The sequence below is a fragment of the Camellia sinensis genome, chromosome 2 (genome assembly GCF_055761805.1).
Source record: "Camellia sinensis isolate YWXY chromosome 2, ASM5576180v1, whole genome shotgun sequence".
Taxonomy (NCBI): Eukaryota; Viridiplantae; Streptophyta; class Magnoliopsida; order Ericales; family Theaceae; genus Camellia; species Camellia sinensis.
In genome coordinates this window covers 153432439-153449459 of record NC_138962.1, presented here as the reverse complement: position 1 = coordinate 153449459, position 17021 = coordinate 153432439, and the positions used below count along the sequence as shown (strand labels likewise).

Sequence of the window (17021 nt, the reverse complement as noted above, 5' to 3'; positions counted from 1 at the left end):
TTCTTTTTCCTTTTTTTTTTTTTTTTTTTTGTGTGCGTAGGATTTGCAATTATATTCTCAGTCTCATGCCACCAAAATTAAATTTTCTATAGATTCATCATATATCATTTTTAAATGTGTGTATATATTTTGTAAATATTGTACTACTTTTTAAAATATTTGTATATATTTTCAGTTTGATTGAAGTTATTATTAATCTTACTCTTTAATTCTAATTTTTTTTCATATATCTTTCTCACAATATTATTTTGATAACTTTTTTTGGCATGTGTCCCGCCTCTAACATATATTAAAATAGATGCAACATAAGAGGAAAAAAAAAAAAAAAAAAAGAAGAAGAAGAAGAAGAAGAAGAAGAAGAAGAAGAAGAAAGCCATATGCCAATATATCACATTAACCCACATATGCCAATATATCACAGAAAGCCTTATGCCAATATATCACATTAACCCACATATGCCAATATATCACAGAAAGCCTTATGCCAACATATCACATTAACCCACATATGCCAATATATCACAGAAAGCCTTATGCCAATATATCACATTAACCCCCACATTGATCAGGCAATACACAAAAGAGTCCAAAACGAAATGCAAAGCAGACTTATCTGTGGAGGAAGATAAGGGTAACTGTTTATTTTATGCTCTCAAACCAGTTTGAGAAGAAAGGAGGTTACCTAGAATTATTTAAGGGCGACATGTGGGGTTTAGGCAGTTACCGCAGTTTCAGAGTTTGAGCAATTCGTTGTTGACGAAGTCCTCGGCTAGAGCAATATTGCTATAACTACTACTAGTAGTCTTGCTGCCGAGAAGAATCGCTATCATGGTATAGCGACTGAGTGTAGTAAAGTTGTTTATTGTGAGGATCTTGTAATTGTCATCTTTAAGCTGAACGGGGTTAATGAAGTGCTCTCCATCTGGCGAAAGCAGAACCTGTTTGGACATAGACCCCCATTCGTTCTCCATGGTCACTATCAAACCTTTTGGTGTAAAAGTGTTTTTCTGGGTTATGCTTTTGCGGACTTGTTCCTCAATGTATCTGAACCTTGCCGCTTCCGAGACCATCTGAATGACCACAAGGAGCGGTTCGGCTACGCTCCCACCGTGCCACAAACTTGTGATGGCGTTAGCTAGGGGAGTTGGTCCCAGAGGGAGCTGGTCCCTCGGCTTTGACTGCTTCTCAAGGATGCTATAGTTGCTGGTGTAGCTTAGCTTGGTTTGAGTGGTGCCGACGAATAAATTTTTGAGTTGAAGTGTGGTAGCGTCTTTGAAAAAAAAGGATTTGTTATTTGCACCACTAAAAGCGACCAAATAAAGGTTCACCACATCTATTGCCAAGGTGACTGTGTCGCCATTGATAAGACCGACCAGAACGAACCGGTTCCCAACCAGCACTTCACTTTCGAGTTTCAGCACTGGTAGACCATTTACTGTACGGGTTCCCCGTGACACGATTTCCCGCAGTTCCCCTATGAAGTCTCTGTATGTGGTCCAGGTGGCACCTGCCACATTGTAGGAGATGGAGGAATAGGCCTGGACGTCGCCTTGGATTCCAAGGCTGCAAATTGCGAGAACAACAATGTATAATATTGCTGCTACCCCTTTCATCTTATTAACTAATTAAAAAGTAAGAAAACAAATGATGAATTATAATTGATAAAGGGTATAATCAAGTGCTGCTTCGAAACCGAAAGGCAGCCGCCCTCGTTGTTCACATGGCCAGCCGCCCGCATTGATCACGTGGCCGCTTCTTTTTTTCTTTTGGTTTATATTAGTACAACATCGTGCCAACATGATTTACCATACCCATGGTACAAGAAATCTATATTAAGATGATAACAATACAAAATTATTTCAAAATGTAGTTATTAAATTCATGTGTTAATAAAAATAAAAGTATAGGAATCACATTTAATGATAGAGCGAAAAGATTTTAAACCTTGTAGATAAATTCATAGATAATGAATATATTGCAGAAAAAAAATAAAAATAAAAGTAAAAAAAAACTCAATGAAAGTTGAATCTCTATATATATATTTTTTTCCCTATGCTGAATCAAAGTTTAAGAACTTCAGATAATTAATTTCACTGGCTAATTTTATAGATCTCATTTGGGAAGTAAACCAAAAACCAAATGAGTTCAAATTTGCTAAAGTTGAAAATCTCAACTTTAAAATAAAATTGACCCATTATGAAACTAATTTGGACTTATTTCGATAATTTAAACCATTCATCTTGTTCAATTAACTAGAAAAATTATTAATGCAAAAATTTAAAAAGATCCAATATCGATTGTCATTCCATCAGATTATTTTTATCTATACAGTAATACATGTTTTTAAAAATAGATCATCCATTTGTTATAGGATATATGTGATTTGATTACGTGATTAATTATGTCAGATCAATCTAATTTTTTGCATACATATTTTTCTTGGCTTGTCATATAAGATAAACGGTTTAAATTACTGAGAGAGTACAAATTGATATCATAATGCACGAACTTCACTTATATAGTTGAGATTTTCTACTTTAGCAAAACCAAACTCTTATTTCCTATATATATATACATATTTTTTTTAGTAAAAGTTCAAATTTTTTTTTTTTCAAATATATGAATTTTTTTCTATCTTATATTTTAGCCAAAAAACAAGAAATTAAATTTTTTTTCTAAAATAACCACTTCTCAAATGAGTTATAGAAGGAACAAAAAAAATCATAAAATTAAAAGGTTGAAGATTATGTAAATCAACAAGCAAACTAAATCCAGGTTTAAAACCTTCAAGTACACTTGGTTGTCTATATATTGGACAAGGAGCACGGACATTGAGCAATGATATATTATACTCAAGACGAATATTAGCGTCACATAATATATAATTTTTATACTTTAATTTTACGTACCAAACATTATTAATAATTCAAAGAGTAATGATATTACAAATCAAAAAAATGATACAAAATTTATATGATAAAGACTGAATATGGCTCAATATAAACTTCACATGTTAGAACAAAATACTATGGCAATGCTTTTTGTTTAAACAATAAAATTACCACATTATTATTATAGTTTTTTTTTTTATTATTGTATAATTTTTTTTGCAGTGGATGGATTTTCCTAATACAAAGGAAATGACTATAGCATCTACGCAACAGAAAGAGTTGGTTTAGACAATGGGAGTGTTTGACAAAAGGTTTTTTTGGCTTTTTGAGTTAAAATAGCACTACAAAACAAAAAAGAGAGGGGGGGCTAAAATAGTCAATAAGATAAAATGTCATATCAAATCCATAATTATTTTTATTTTTTTCTCACAAATATCACATCCAACTATAAAAAAATTCAACCCTCTTCCCAAACACAATTATTTTAGCCTATTAAAATAGTCAAGAACTAAACTCAAATGAATTAGAACCCTCTGTCATGGCTCCTGTAGTGCTTCATGCCATGCTCCAAAACATCGTCATTTGGTACCTTTTTTTTTTTTTTCTTCCCCTTTCTTTCTTTTCTTCTTTTCCTGACCTCTCAAACGTTTGTGAGCTCTCTCACTTGAATCAATAACGAGACCTAAATTTGAAACAGACTCAGAAGAAGAAAAAGAAGAAGTGGTGCATTCCACTTGAAACTCACATTCTTCATTGACAAAGCCTTAGCTCTCTACTCATCGATCCGACTCTCTCTGATTCATTTTCCCCTATATGAGAAAGAAAAAATGTCTAATTAAATATAATTGGTGTGAAATCTGAGTTGTATGATGCAGTTAGTAGTTGGTTTGAAATCTAGGTTTGTATGACGTATTGCAAGTGCTTGTAAAAATGTTTGATTGAATATAATTGATTCACTTCAGTTAACAAGTTTCTTACCCTCCCTTGTTTGTTTTCTTTATATACAAGTGTTTATTTATTTATTTTTATGTAGTCTTGACTGTTTCAGTGCTAATGCTGATGATGATGGTGCTAGCAATGGAGATATAATTAACTATAATAGTGGAAAAAATTGGTGTTCTTGTTTTTCTTTTGGGGCCTAGGAGGTGTAGGGAGGTGAAGCATGAAAAATGCAAGGAAGTTAGAAGAGGAAAGAGTGTACAAAAATATATAAGGTTTTGATTGTAAGAAAATGGGGTGCTAAATTTTGACAAATAATGAAACACTCAAATTATCTGCATTGATCTTTGGCCAAGACAAAGAAATGTTATAATCGATGGATGAAACTACAATCAGTTTTGAAAGCCATAAAAAGATATACATTATCTCACTTTTTCTGGTATTGAGGACAAAATTCTAAAAGGAATTACTAAGAAAAATTGCTAGACTTGCTAAACATTCTCAGTGATGCATCAATGAGATTTTCATTCACAAATCAGCTATGACTTCTACACCACAAACTTCAAAAAAACAAAAAAAACAAAAAAAAAATCTTCAAATCATATACGTTTGATCTTAGAAGCAAAAAATAGATCACAAGATGGAAGGTTGATCTAACACTCCTTAGTAATTCAAGATTGGGGCATTCATATTATCTGCAAGAAAACTTATTACAGACCACAAAATTCAATATAAAGAGAGCAACTAAGTTGATGCATACAAAATACAATATTTTCTCAACCTCTTCAAATTTTTAACAAACACAACATTTGGTTACAATACAAATTGGTAATATGATTTTTTTTTTTTTTAATTCCAATAACATTTCTAGAAAAAAATCAAAAACAAGTGTCATTCTCTCCAAACTAAATCAAACAAAACCTTAAGTCTCATTAAATGGGATCGGCAACATGAATCATTCTTCTCCATTCGACTCTATCAAATCGATTCAAAGTATGATTCATTGTCATAAGAGATCCTAGCAGCGTTTTTACGTGTTAGCTGTCGGCTACCTAACACACAACTCTCCACCTTACCAGGGCTTGAGAGCGGTAGAGTTGTTAAACAACCCTGTCGAAGTTGAGTGTCATTATCTTCAAATTTATAAAAAATAAAAATAAAAAAATAAAGAAAGAAAAAATTTGAAAAAAAATATTTGTTGAACTTTGACTCCCATCAAATATAAAATGAACTTTAATCCCTATGCACTATCAAGCACTACCATTCATTAGCTTCCATCCCTGAAGCTCACACTACAAGAAATTGCATTTTTAACGACTAAATTTTTTGTTGCCAAAAGTCAAATTTTAGTCGCCAAAAAGTTTTCCCGACTAAATAGTTTGGTCACTGGCTTTGTCGCAAGAAGATTGTCTGGGAAGGTATTGGCGACTAAAAAATATTTAGTCGCCGAAAGTCCTAAATTGGCGACTAAACAATTAGTTGGCAAAAGGAAAGGTATTGGCGACTAATTTTTTTAAGTTGCCGAAAGTCACCAATTGGTGACTAAAAATTTAGTCGCCCAAAGTTTTCAATAAATGTGTTTTTTTGTTTTAGCAACTAAAATATTTAGTCACTAAAAACATGGCACTCCTTTTTGGCTACCATTTTTTTAGTCACTAAAATCATGGTGCTCCTTTTCAGCTACTAATTTTTGAGTTGCCAAAATCCTTTTTTTTTTTTGGCTACTAACTATTTAGTTGCCAACAAGTTCCCTTTTTATTTTTTGGCCACAAAGTGTTTAGTCACCAAAAGCTCTATTTATTAATTTTTTTAAAATGCTTAAATTGAATATTTTTCATTAAATTCCGAATTATATGCATTTCATTATCAATGCAACCTGTAACCTGTACATATACAGAATAATACGTTTATCAATTATCATCTAAATCCATTATTAGTACTACCCATTTCATTATCAACTATCCAGAAACTTTAACTTGTAACATCATATTCTAAATATCATAAAAATCCACACCATCCAAGTATAATCCATCTAAATTAAATATTACATACAAAAACACTGGATTTCCAAAGCAGAGGGTTGTAGAAAAATAAATGGCTTCCATATACATAACAAATGCTCTTCGTACATAAAAATAAATATCCACAATAGCCCACGCAAAAGCAATTTGTAAAAAAAAATTAAAAATAAATAAATAATAAGCTATATGCTTTAAGGACTTGAATTACATGACCTTAATTACATGACAAATTAAGGTCGGTCCATTAAGCCTCTTTCCCAGATCGTGGCTCCCTAAAGTACAACATAAATTCATTTCTCATTACTTTGAATTTTGGTAGTGTCATCAACAATTTATCCCCAAATCCTTATGTTGCAAACACCATGGATGTAACTGAAATCATTCAAGGATCTACTTATCTAAAATAAAAAACTGAAGCTGGATAATGAAGTGAGTTTCTTTGTGTTTAGGAAATCAAAGTGGATTTAACATTCAAGCTACTGGCCTTTTTCATCTAAAGGTGCTAAATCTCTTTCTTCCATAGTACCTTCCCATCTATAAGAGATGCATACAACTCCGAACCCTTTTCCCTAAAATCAACTGGTACACTACTCAAGATGGATTCCTTTTCATCCATTGCAATATGAAAATGTAAGAAGAGAGAGAGAGAGAGAGAGAGAGAGAGAGAGAGAGATGAGTGAGAAAAGAAGAAGAAAAAAAGATGGGACAAATAAAGAATTGGAAATATTACTTCCAACTGATTTGTGTAGAAGACATAAAGAATAATCAAAAGAACAGACAAATGTAGATAAGTTGGATCAACTATACTCCAAAAAGGAAAAAAAAAAAAAATATAGCCAAGTCAATAACCGAAAAACTGAAAAGCCTATGAAATATAAGTTGGTCAGAATTTCATGCCTGTTTTTGACTTCCTGCATGACTAAAAACCCATTTCAGGTCCAGGAGCCAGAGTTAAGAAAGGCAACATAATATTTCATTCAATTTTTGGGTCTAACATCAGAGAGAGAGAGAGAGAGAGAAGGGGAGAGATTACTATCAGTTCTTTATTCACAACCTGTTAAAATGACCAAATTAATTCTCCATATTACAGTAGGTAGGATTAAATCCAAAGGGAGAGAACAAGATTGTCAGAACATTACTACTAAGAATAAAATGGTCAAGTAGAGCTTAATTTCATTTCTAATTTCAACAAATTAAAGTAATCATATGTGATATATGATTGAAATTTTATTCAACTATCAATCCATGCAAGAAGCTAGTCATTTCAGTTACAAATGAATATGACTCTAGTATAATAGTAGCTGTAATCAAAATTGATTGCAACAAGCCCATTATAGATACCACAAAGCAAAACTCAATAGCAGATGGGTTCTTGCTTAACCAATTAATGAGGAGAATAAATCAAATATGATTCAAAGATAAGCTTAGCACTAAATACCATGTTGAGTTAAACCCAATTTGGTATCATAAACTTCACAGAAATGAAGGAAGATCAAACTATACCTGATCAATAGAAAGCAAAATAAATAAATAAAGTTAGTTAAATTACCATAGTCAGGGTTGAAACTTCTATTTATTAGATCACTAACAAACCATGAAAAAGAGCTACTCATTTAACATGTAATTTAGTACCATATGGTTGAATCACAATTAAATGAACTAAACATGATCAATGTGTGTTAATCGTGTTATCTGTTTCAAATTTACATTGACATGTTTATATGCCGGTCGAATTAGTGTAGCTATTTGACGTAACTAGTTAAATAGACCATGTAAATAATAAAGGAATTCTGACACAAGCTATTCATCGTCGTCATCATCAACAAATTCTCATCCATTCATTAGTATCAACACTAAAGCGCAGGTAAGATAACATATATGTTAGATAGGAAATAGATCCAGAGGAATGAAAAATAATTGAGGGGTGCAAAAATTCATCATTATCACCAACAAATTCTCATCCATTTTTAAGTACCAAAACATAGGTGCCTCTAATTGATCAGTTATACGCTAGAAATACAAAAACAACTCCACAAATAGGGACAATAGAATGGGAAGATAAACCCAAGCAACCTGCTCTCGTGCCTCACTATTAAAACATTTCAGTCTACTTTCAAGTAGCAAAATAGAAGTTCTAGAAAATGAACATCAAGTAGAATTTCTCCATATCATTAAATGACCCATAACTTATTTACCAAAGCAGCGAGCATGGAAACAACATCGTTAGCTATATAAATTGAAGGATATGGAAATATTGTGGACTTCTTCAGTTGTACTGTGGATTTTATTTTTGTAGTTGATACTAATGCAAAAGTGTAGATATAGCTTATCTACACACACTGGATCCATCAAGAGTGAAAGGTTTAATAGAAAGGATGCTATGTACCAGTGGCAATGAAGATAAATGTATTCATCAAGTTCATATTTTCAAGCTAGCACCCTGTATGGAGTTAAGTGCAGATCTAGATTCAATGACCACTTTACTCTTGAACCTGTTTTCAACCAAAACTCAACTCCTTGGTCATGAGGGAGAAAGGGAAGCCCGATTGCACTTTAATTGATTATATTTTCTGAAATTTGTGAATTGTTATATCAAAAACATTGATTAAGATATATATTGATAATATTTGTTGTGAAATTGAGGGTTTCTCTACACCATGAACAGGATTGAAGGTGGAGGATGGCAACCAGTGGTTCGTCGGCATGGCGGTCGGCGTGAGTGGATCAGTAAGTCAGTCACAAATATACACTCTATTTTTGTGGATAATCTTCCAGAATCCATGGGATCCAGAGGGCTACACAACATATTCTCTAATTATGGGAGAGTCATTGATGTTTTCATCCCAAATAAGAGACGCAAGATGACAAGATCTCAATTTGGGTTTGTAAGATATAATTGTTCTGTAGCAGCTGACATAGCCGTTCAAAAGGCACATGGGCTTTGGTGTGATGACAGAGCATTGAGAGTTAAGATGGCAGATTTTGGCAAAGCGTCTGGTCCACAACCCAGATCGAACCAAGTACCACAGTCTAGAAAAGCCATAGCTGCTAATCTCACACATATCGATGGTCATCAAAGGAACAGATCTTTTGCTGAGGTTGTGAGTGGCAAAGGAGCTCAAACAAAAGCAATCCGAACCATTAAGGCGTATGAAGAAGGTAATGGTTGGTTGTATGAAAGTGTGGTTGTAAGATTAAAAGCATCCTCATCGATGGATACTTTTAAGGAGGACATTGCTAGGAGAGGATTTGGGGAAGTAACGGTCAGATGGGGAGGTGGAAGAGATATGGTTCTCTCATTCAAATCAGTTGCAGATATGAAGGCCAAACTTCAGAGAATGCAGGATTGGCTCAATGTTTGGTGTGATTCAGTCCAAGAATGGAGACAAGGGTTGGTTATTGAACAAGAAAGATATGTCTGGCTTAGCTGCTATGGAGTCCCACTGAATTTATGGAGCTTTAAAACATTTAGTAGCATTGGGGAAACTTGGGGTGTAGTGCTCGCCATTGATGAGGATACACTTCGGCTTAATTCAATTCATTGTGGTAAGGTGAAGATAGCCACGTCAAGTATGGAGTCTATAAATCATATCATATATCTGGAGTGCAAAGGTACATTATACCCAGTGAGGGTTTGTGAGGAACAAATAATAGTTTCTAAATCAACATCTGATCAGTGTACATCTCAACCCACCGAATGGAAGGACGCAGGGAAGAAAATTCCAGAGGCACTTGCAGATGACCAGCTTTCAGACATAAACAGTAGGCACGAGGTAGAAGATGATGATGTGGATATCCAGCTGGGCAAGAAAGAAGTCTTAAGAGATGAGGTGGTTGGAGAGGGGAACAGTGAATTACCTGCCAACTCTGATGAATTGGACGGGGTTGATAGATTGAGTGATGTCTCTGCTGTTTCTGAAACAGATATGATAAAGGATGGGTCTGAGGAAGGTGGTGCATGCGTAAGTCAACCAGCAGGGGTAGGGTTGAGCTATGAGCAATATGATGATGGTGATAGGTGTAGGGTAGACGCCGAAGTATACACCTCGGGGTTTATCAGAAGTCTGAGTGGGTCACTTGGTAATCAGCAAGGTATCCAACTTGAAGTGGATCTTAATGGGGCCCAATTAGCAGGTGGTCTAGCTGGGCCGGCCCTTACATCTGATGGGCTGGTTCAGTCTCATTATAATAATCCTCAACATGGCTCTGAGGGGTCGGCCCATAGTTTTGCTGGGCAGGTTCAAATTCAACATTACAACCCACAAGGTCCATCTATTTATACGGCTCATTCATTACAAGTTCCCTCTTGTCCAGCTAGTAAGGTGAAATTGAAGGCAAAAGAAAGAGCAGTATCAAGAATTCAGTTTCAGAAAAAGCAAACTAAGGGGAAGTTCGGGGTCAACAAGAGATTGGAGGCATCATCTCTGAACTTGAGGAAAGGAGCTGTCTTCAGGTCAGCTGTAGCAGTCATTTCATTATCCATGGCAAGTGGAAATAGTAGAGGTCGGAGAGTGCTATCGGAGGCAGAGGCTTCTATACAAATTGGTAAAGCGTTGGGTCTAGAATGTGAAGATAAAGAAGAGAAGGTGCTGAGCAAGTTAGAGGAGTTGGAAGCTCAAGATAAACAGAGAGCTAAGAAGAAGGAAGGAGTGAAAAGCTAGTCTGTTATATCCAGCTGTTTTAAGAGTAATTTTCATACTCATGAAGATACAATCTTGGAATGTGAGAGGAATTGGAAGACCTGAAAAAAGGAGGAGGATCAAGAAAAGTCTTTTAGATAGGAAAGTGGATATTGTGTTACTTCAAGAAACTAGGAAGCCAGCAGTGGACTCTAATTTGGTTAGGTCTATGTGGCCTGGGGATAATTTTGATTATATGGGTGTAGATGCGATTGGTCGAGCTGGAGGACTATTATGTATTTGGAATCCTGAGGTATTTCAACTGAAGGCTTGCTGCAGTACACAAAATTTCATCCTATTATCAGGTACATTATTTTCCAGTTTTGATTGTGTTGTCATAAATGTGTATGGTCCTAATGAGGTGGGCAAAAGGAAAGAGACGTGGGACTCTCTAGTAAGGTTGAAAGCTAGTTTTATGGGGCCATGGTGTTTGGGGGGGACTTCAATGAAATCCGGAGTATTTCAGAAAGAATAGGGTGTTTAAGAAGGGATAGAGGAATGAGGGATTTTAATAATATGATTGATCAATTAGAGTTGATAGACATGCCTCTGTTAGGGAGGAAGTTTACGTGGTGTAACTCTCAAGCAAGGGAGAAATGGAGCAGAATAGATAGATTTTTGCTTAATTATGAATGGGTGCAGAATTTTTCTTTCAAACTATGGGGACTTCCTAGATTATTGTCTGATCACTGTCCTATTATTTTAATGGAGGATGAGAGGGATTGGGGCCCTAAACCCTTCAGGTTTCTTAATGCCTGGATTCTACATCCAAAATTCATTTCCTTTGTTCAACAAAGTTGGTCAGAACTTGGTGTGACAGGATGGGCAGGATACAAGTGCCTTATGAAGTTTAAAGCACTGAAACAGGCTCTTAAGAAGTGGAATGTGGAGGTGTTTGGTAGGATTGAATTAAAATTGAAAAGTGTGGAAGACGAGGCTTATTCGCTGGATTTGTTAGCTGAGGAAAGACCATTACTTGATACAGAATTGATTAGAAGAAAGGAAGTGAGGGGTGAAATTTGGAAGTTAAGTAAAATGTTGGAATGGATTTGGTTACAAAAATCTCGTTTGAACTGGGCAGCTAAAGGGGATAAAAACACTAAGTTCTTCCATATAATGGCATGCAGCAGAAATAGTAGGAATTCTCTGTGTTCAATATCAATGAATGGTATGTTGCTTGAAGAGCCTTCGGAAATTAGAGATGCAGTTCTAGTTCACTTTATGAGGCTATTTTCGGAAGACTGGAAAGTCCGTCCCAAATTGTCTGGCCCTTTCAAGAGTATAGGAGGTGCTCAAACTGTGGCACAATTGGAGGCAGATTTTACAGAGGAGGAGATCTGGAATGCTATAAAGTGTTGTGATGGAAATAAGGCTCCTGGGCCTGATGGGTTCAACATGTCCTTTAAGAAATGTTGGCAAATAGTGCGGGTTGATGTATTACAGTTTATGAGGGAGTTCCATCAGAATGCTAATCTGGTTAGTGGAATTAATAGCTCTTTTATCGCCCTAATTCCAAAAGTTTCAAGTCCTTCTTACTTGAATGAATATAGGCCTATTAGCTTGATTGGATCCTTGTACAAAATCTTAGCTAAGGTGTTAGCTAACAGATTGAAAAAGGTGATGCCCAAGATTATTGGTGAGGCCCAGTCAGCTTTTTTGGGGGGAAGGAATATCTTAGATGGGATTTTGATAGCTAATGAAATAGTGGATGGGTGCAAGAGATCTAACCGAAAAGGTTTGGTGCTTAAGTTGGATTTTGAAAAGGCCTATGACTCGATTAATTGGGAGTTTTTATTTGATATGTTGTCGAAATTTGGCTTTGGATCTAGATGGGTTAGATGGATGAGATCTTGTGTTTCCTCTGCCAAGATCTCTGTCCTAGTTAATGGGTCACCAACATCTGAGTTTTGTCCACAAAGAGGTCTTAGACAAGGAGATCCGTTGTTACCATTCTTATTCAACATTGTTGCAGAGGGCCTCAATATCTTACTGAGTAGAGCTAAGGAGTTGGGCATAATTAAAGGGGCTGAGGTGGGTTCTAATGGCCTTAGAGTCACACATTTGCAATTCGCGGATGATACGATTATGTTTTGTGGTGCAAATAGAGTGGAGGTGACCAACATCAAAAGAATTCTACGATGTTTTGAGATTGCTTCGGGCTTGAAAATTAACTATCACAAGAGTGTCATTTGTGGTGTTGGGGTGGATGAGGAAATAGTGCAAGAGTTTGCTGATTCTTTATATTGTCTTAACCAAAAGTTGCCTCTCAAATATTTGGGACTACCTTTGGGGCAAATCCTAGCTGGAGGAGTACCTGGAAACCTGTTATTGACAAGTTCAAATAGAAATTGTCCTCATGGAAGAGAAGGTTGCTATCCTTTGCCGGGCGCCTAACTCTAATCAAATCTGTTTTGTCCTCTTTACCTATCTATTATATATCTTTGTTCAGAATTCCAGCTGGAGTGGCTAAGGAGATTGAGAGATTGCAATCAACTTTTCTTTGGGGTGGCTCTGATCTTAGAAGAAAAGTTCACATGGTCCGGTGGGAGGTGATTACTAAAAATAAGAAATTAGGAGGGTTAGGTGTGAGGAGGATTAAAACTTTGAATCAGTGTTTACTATTAAAATGGTGGTAGAGATTTGGTGCGGAGAATCATTCGCTTTGGAAGGATGTGATCTGTGCAAAATATGTGCCAGTGGATGGTAGATGGTTCCCAAAACTGCTTGGTAGAGGTTCAAAACTTTGGACTGATATAATTCATGTTGTTCATTCCAATTCAGAGCTGCATCAATTCTATATGAATAATTCTAAGATAGTTCTGGGGGATGGGAGAAGAGCTCTTTTTTGGAGGGACAAATGGGTGGGTAATGTTTGCTTAATGGATGAATTTCCTAGGCTCTTCTTATTATCTAATGATAAAGATGGTGTGGTTAGAGTGTTTTTTGAAAGAAGGGCAGAGGATGGTGGATGGAACCTGGGATTTAGAAGATCTTTGATGGTTTGGGAGGAGGAAGAAGCTTATAGATTATCCTGTCTGCTTTGCACTGCACCAACACTGCGCAATACCAATCCTGATGAGCTTCTTTTGTGCGCAGACTCCTCGAAGCTCTTTTCTGTTTCTTCTGTTTATAAATGGTCCGAATCTTCTTTGGGAACTGTAATTCCAGTGGCTGCCTCAATTTGGAACAACTTTGCGCCCCCAAAAGTGCAATTTTTCGGGTGGTTAGCTTGGCTTGGTAAGGTTAAAACATCTTCTTTCATTCATAGAATTGGAATTCTCACAGGTAATGCAAGTCTTGACTGTGTTTTCTGTCATATTGAGGTTGAATCTATGGAACATATTATGCTTCACTGCCCTTTTGTGTGGCTGCTTTGGTCAGATATTATCCACTGGTGGGAATTGCAGTGGGTGATTCCAGGATCGGTGCATGGTTTGCTGGAATGGTGGTCCGAGTGTGTAATGCAGAAACTGGAGAAGAAAATCTGGATGGCAATCCCTTAGGCCACTCTCTGGACCACATGGAAGCACAGAAATGACTGTGTTTTTAATGGTTCTCAACCAAATCTGGAAGCTTTGTGTGAATTAGTGAAGGTTAGAGTTGCTATGTGGTTCAAAGCATCGAAACTCCAGGTTGATTTCTCCATCAACGACTTGGTCTTTAATCTGCCTCAGGTGAAATATTGTATCAGGAATGGAGGGTGAAGGTTCTAGTTCTAGACTGGTGCATTTTGGTCTCATAAAAGGGCTGGGTTATTGTCTGGAGCTCAAAACAGAAGTTCAATGACTTTTCTGAGTTTGTAGAATGAGAAGGACCAAGCTATTGAGGTTGTGGTATGAGAAGAATCTAAGTGTGGAAAGGATCATCAGGGTATCTATGTATTTGTTTTTGTGGGAAGGATCATCAGTGTATTTGTGTTTTTGTTTTTGTGGGAAGAATCAAGTTAATTGTTTGCTGGTCTCTTGGTGTATTTGTGTTGGTGTTTGGTTGTAATGTGGAGTGCAGAACTGCTGTGGTTAAGTGCTCTGATGAATTGCTGTAATGTGGAGTGCAAAACTGCTGTGGTTACGTGCTAATGGTTGCAAAAGTACAGGCTGAACTGATATAAGGTGGAGTGCTGGTGGGTTGTTAATTTGGGTCAATGGTGCTCTGCTATGTGGGCTGTTAATCTGTTTTGAGTTGGAAATTTGTGGGCTAGTGGTTTGTTTGTTACATTGGTTGGTTCTGTTGGTCTGTTGGTGGTCTAAGGTTTGCTAATCTGTTGGTTTGTTACATTGTTTAGTTATTTGTTCTGTTTTTGGTTCTCTTGTCTGTGATCTGTTCTTCTGTTTTTTCCTTTCGGGTTTGGTTCCTCACCAAACTCCTTCCCTTTATTTGATGTAATCTCATATCTTGTATGATTTTCCATCTATAAAGGTTACTTCTTTTTGCCGATCAAAAAAAAAAAGTTCATATTTTCAAACTTATTTAAGAACAAAAGGAAAAACTTCAACAAAAAATAATTCACAAGTACTTACCCACACGTTATATAATGTCAGTTTTGAATCATAATTCCATTGTTGTGGTAAACAAAGCTACCAAGAATTGCAACTGTTATGAAACTTATAGTTTTCAATGCAAGTGATCTCTGATAAGTATTTTACAATTACAACAAAAGGGCTTCCTGTTTAAGAGAATTAAAGTTGCTTAATAACCAAAACACGTCTATAATGAACATATTCCAGATCTAAACTCTACTTCAAGATTTGTGTTCCTTCTACCTCAAACATTCAGCTAATTGCTACAATTGAGATAAATAATATTCTGATATAATCATTATACAAGAGACCCACCAAGAATAGGGTTATCCTGATTTTTCATGAACAAAGTTAAATTGCAATTTAAAAAAAAAAAAAAAACCAATGAAATATCTTGAAATTGGAGTAAATCACAAACTTAATATGCATCAGTTTTACTAAATAAATAGTAAATATATATATACAGATAGATAGATATATATATATATATACATAGAGAGAGAGAGAGAGACCTGGCATCTGAGTGGTGGTGGCATCCAAGAGAAGAATAAGAGAGAAGGCGATGGCGAGAAGGCGAAGTCTAGGAGCCTCCATTTCCCTTGCAATTCGAGGAGCTGCAACGGAGGAGCCGCCGATCGAGCTTCCATAAGTGATGGATCTCAGGCGACGGTGACCAACAACGAGGTGAATCAGTGCTCCGGTTGCCGGCGACCGTGAGGGAGGGGAGAGGAGCAGCGGAGAGAGAGAGGCAGAGAGAGAGAGACAGAGGCGCTACAGAGAGAGAGAGACAGAGACAGAGGCGCTACAGAGAGAGAGAGACAGAGGCGCTGGTTTGGGTTTAGAAACCAAATGTATATATTACACCATTAGCGCCTAAATATGTTTAGTGGCCAATTAATTTTAAATCCCTCCAAAATTTGAAATGTCTCCCTCCAAATATTTTAATTTTTTGACGATTCAAATATTTTTTTATCGCTAAAAATAAGTTTTTAGCGACTAAACTTTTGGTCACCAAATATAAAAAATAATTTTTTATTTTACATTTGGCGACTAAAATATTTTTTGTCGCTAAAAATGTTTTTGGCGACCAAACATTTGGTCGCCAAAGATAAAAAATAATTTTTTATTTTACATTCGGCGATTAAATTATTTTAGTAGCCAAAACTCAATATACGGCGACTAAAATATTTTTTCTATTGCTAAAAATATGTTTTTGGCGACCAAACTTTTGGTCGCCAAAGAAAAAAAATAATTTTTTATTTTACATTTGGTGACTAAATTGTTTTAGTAGTCAAAACTCAATAAACGGCAACTAAAATATTTTTTTTGTCGCCAATTCTTTATTTTTAGCGACTAATTTTTTTTTAGTCGCCAATAATCAATATACCCCAACTAAAAAAAATTAGTAGTTAAATATTATACTTTTGCTGACTAAAAAAATTTTGGTCGCCAATTTCACAACTTTTGGCGACTAAATTTTTTTTAGTTGCCAAATTTGGTCGCCAAATGTGTATTTTGTTATAGTGACATCAACACCATACCCACCTATATCACTATTACAATAACCCGACTGCAAGTGTAGACGCGCCCTTGAGAACTCCCGAGAAAATCTCGTTTTGTTCTCTAGCTACTACAGTTCGGACTCAATGTCACGGTTCTTAATCTGATCTCACAATGTGCGATGTGAGATTAATAAATCACTAAAGAGTCCAAATCTGGCAAATTGTTTTAGAAAACTGATTTTTGTAAAGAAGTGTCAAACATGGACTTCTTTGCCAGATACAGAGTCGCCACCTAAATATTTTATTTTGGGGGAATTTAGGAAACCCTGACTCGTACCTAAGGCCACGTGTCCGTCATCACCAAAGTTGCCTCGGCTTGGGAGCTTGGGTACGATTGGAGAAGATCATGCAATGAGCACCCCCGCTCGACCGATCAAAGATCGGCCTGTACTAAGCATGATATCTTGTTTTT

The 17021-nt window shown here is 36.0% G+C and overlaps 1 long non-coding RNA gene and 1 pseudogene across 2 annotated transcripts; both read right to left on the bottom strand.

Annotated features, from left to right (window-relative positions):
* Window positions 1-413: 413 nt before the first annotated feature.
* LOC114285334 (nigrin b pseudogene) lies at window positions 414-1664 on the bottom strand (annotated as a pseudogene). The gene has a single exon (XR_014361833.1). The product of XR_014361833.1 is annotated as a nigrin b pseudogene (transcript).
* A 5380-nt stretch (window positions 1665-7044) lies between these two features.
* LOC145820391 (uncharacterized) lies at window positions 7045-15894 on the bottom strand. Its single transcript, XR_014361832.1, has 2 exons — window positions 15560-15894; window positions 7045-7354 (listed from the first exon to the last, which is right to left on the bottom strand). It is a non-coding gene; the product is annotated as an uncharacterized LOC145820391 (long non-coding RNA).
* Between the last annotated feature and the right edge of the window lie 1127 nt (window positions 15895-17021).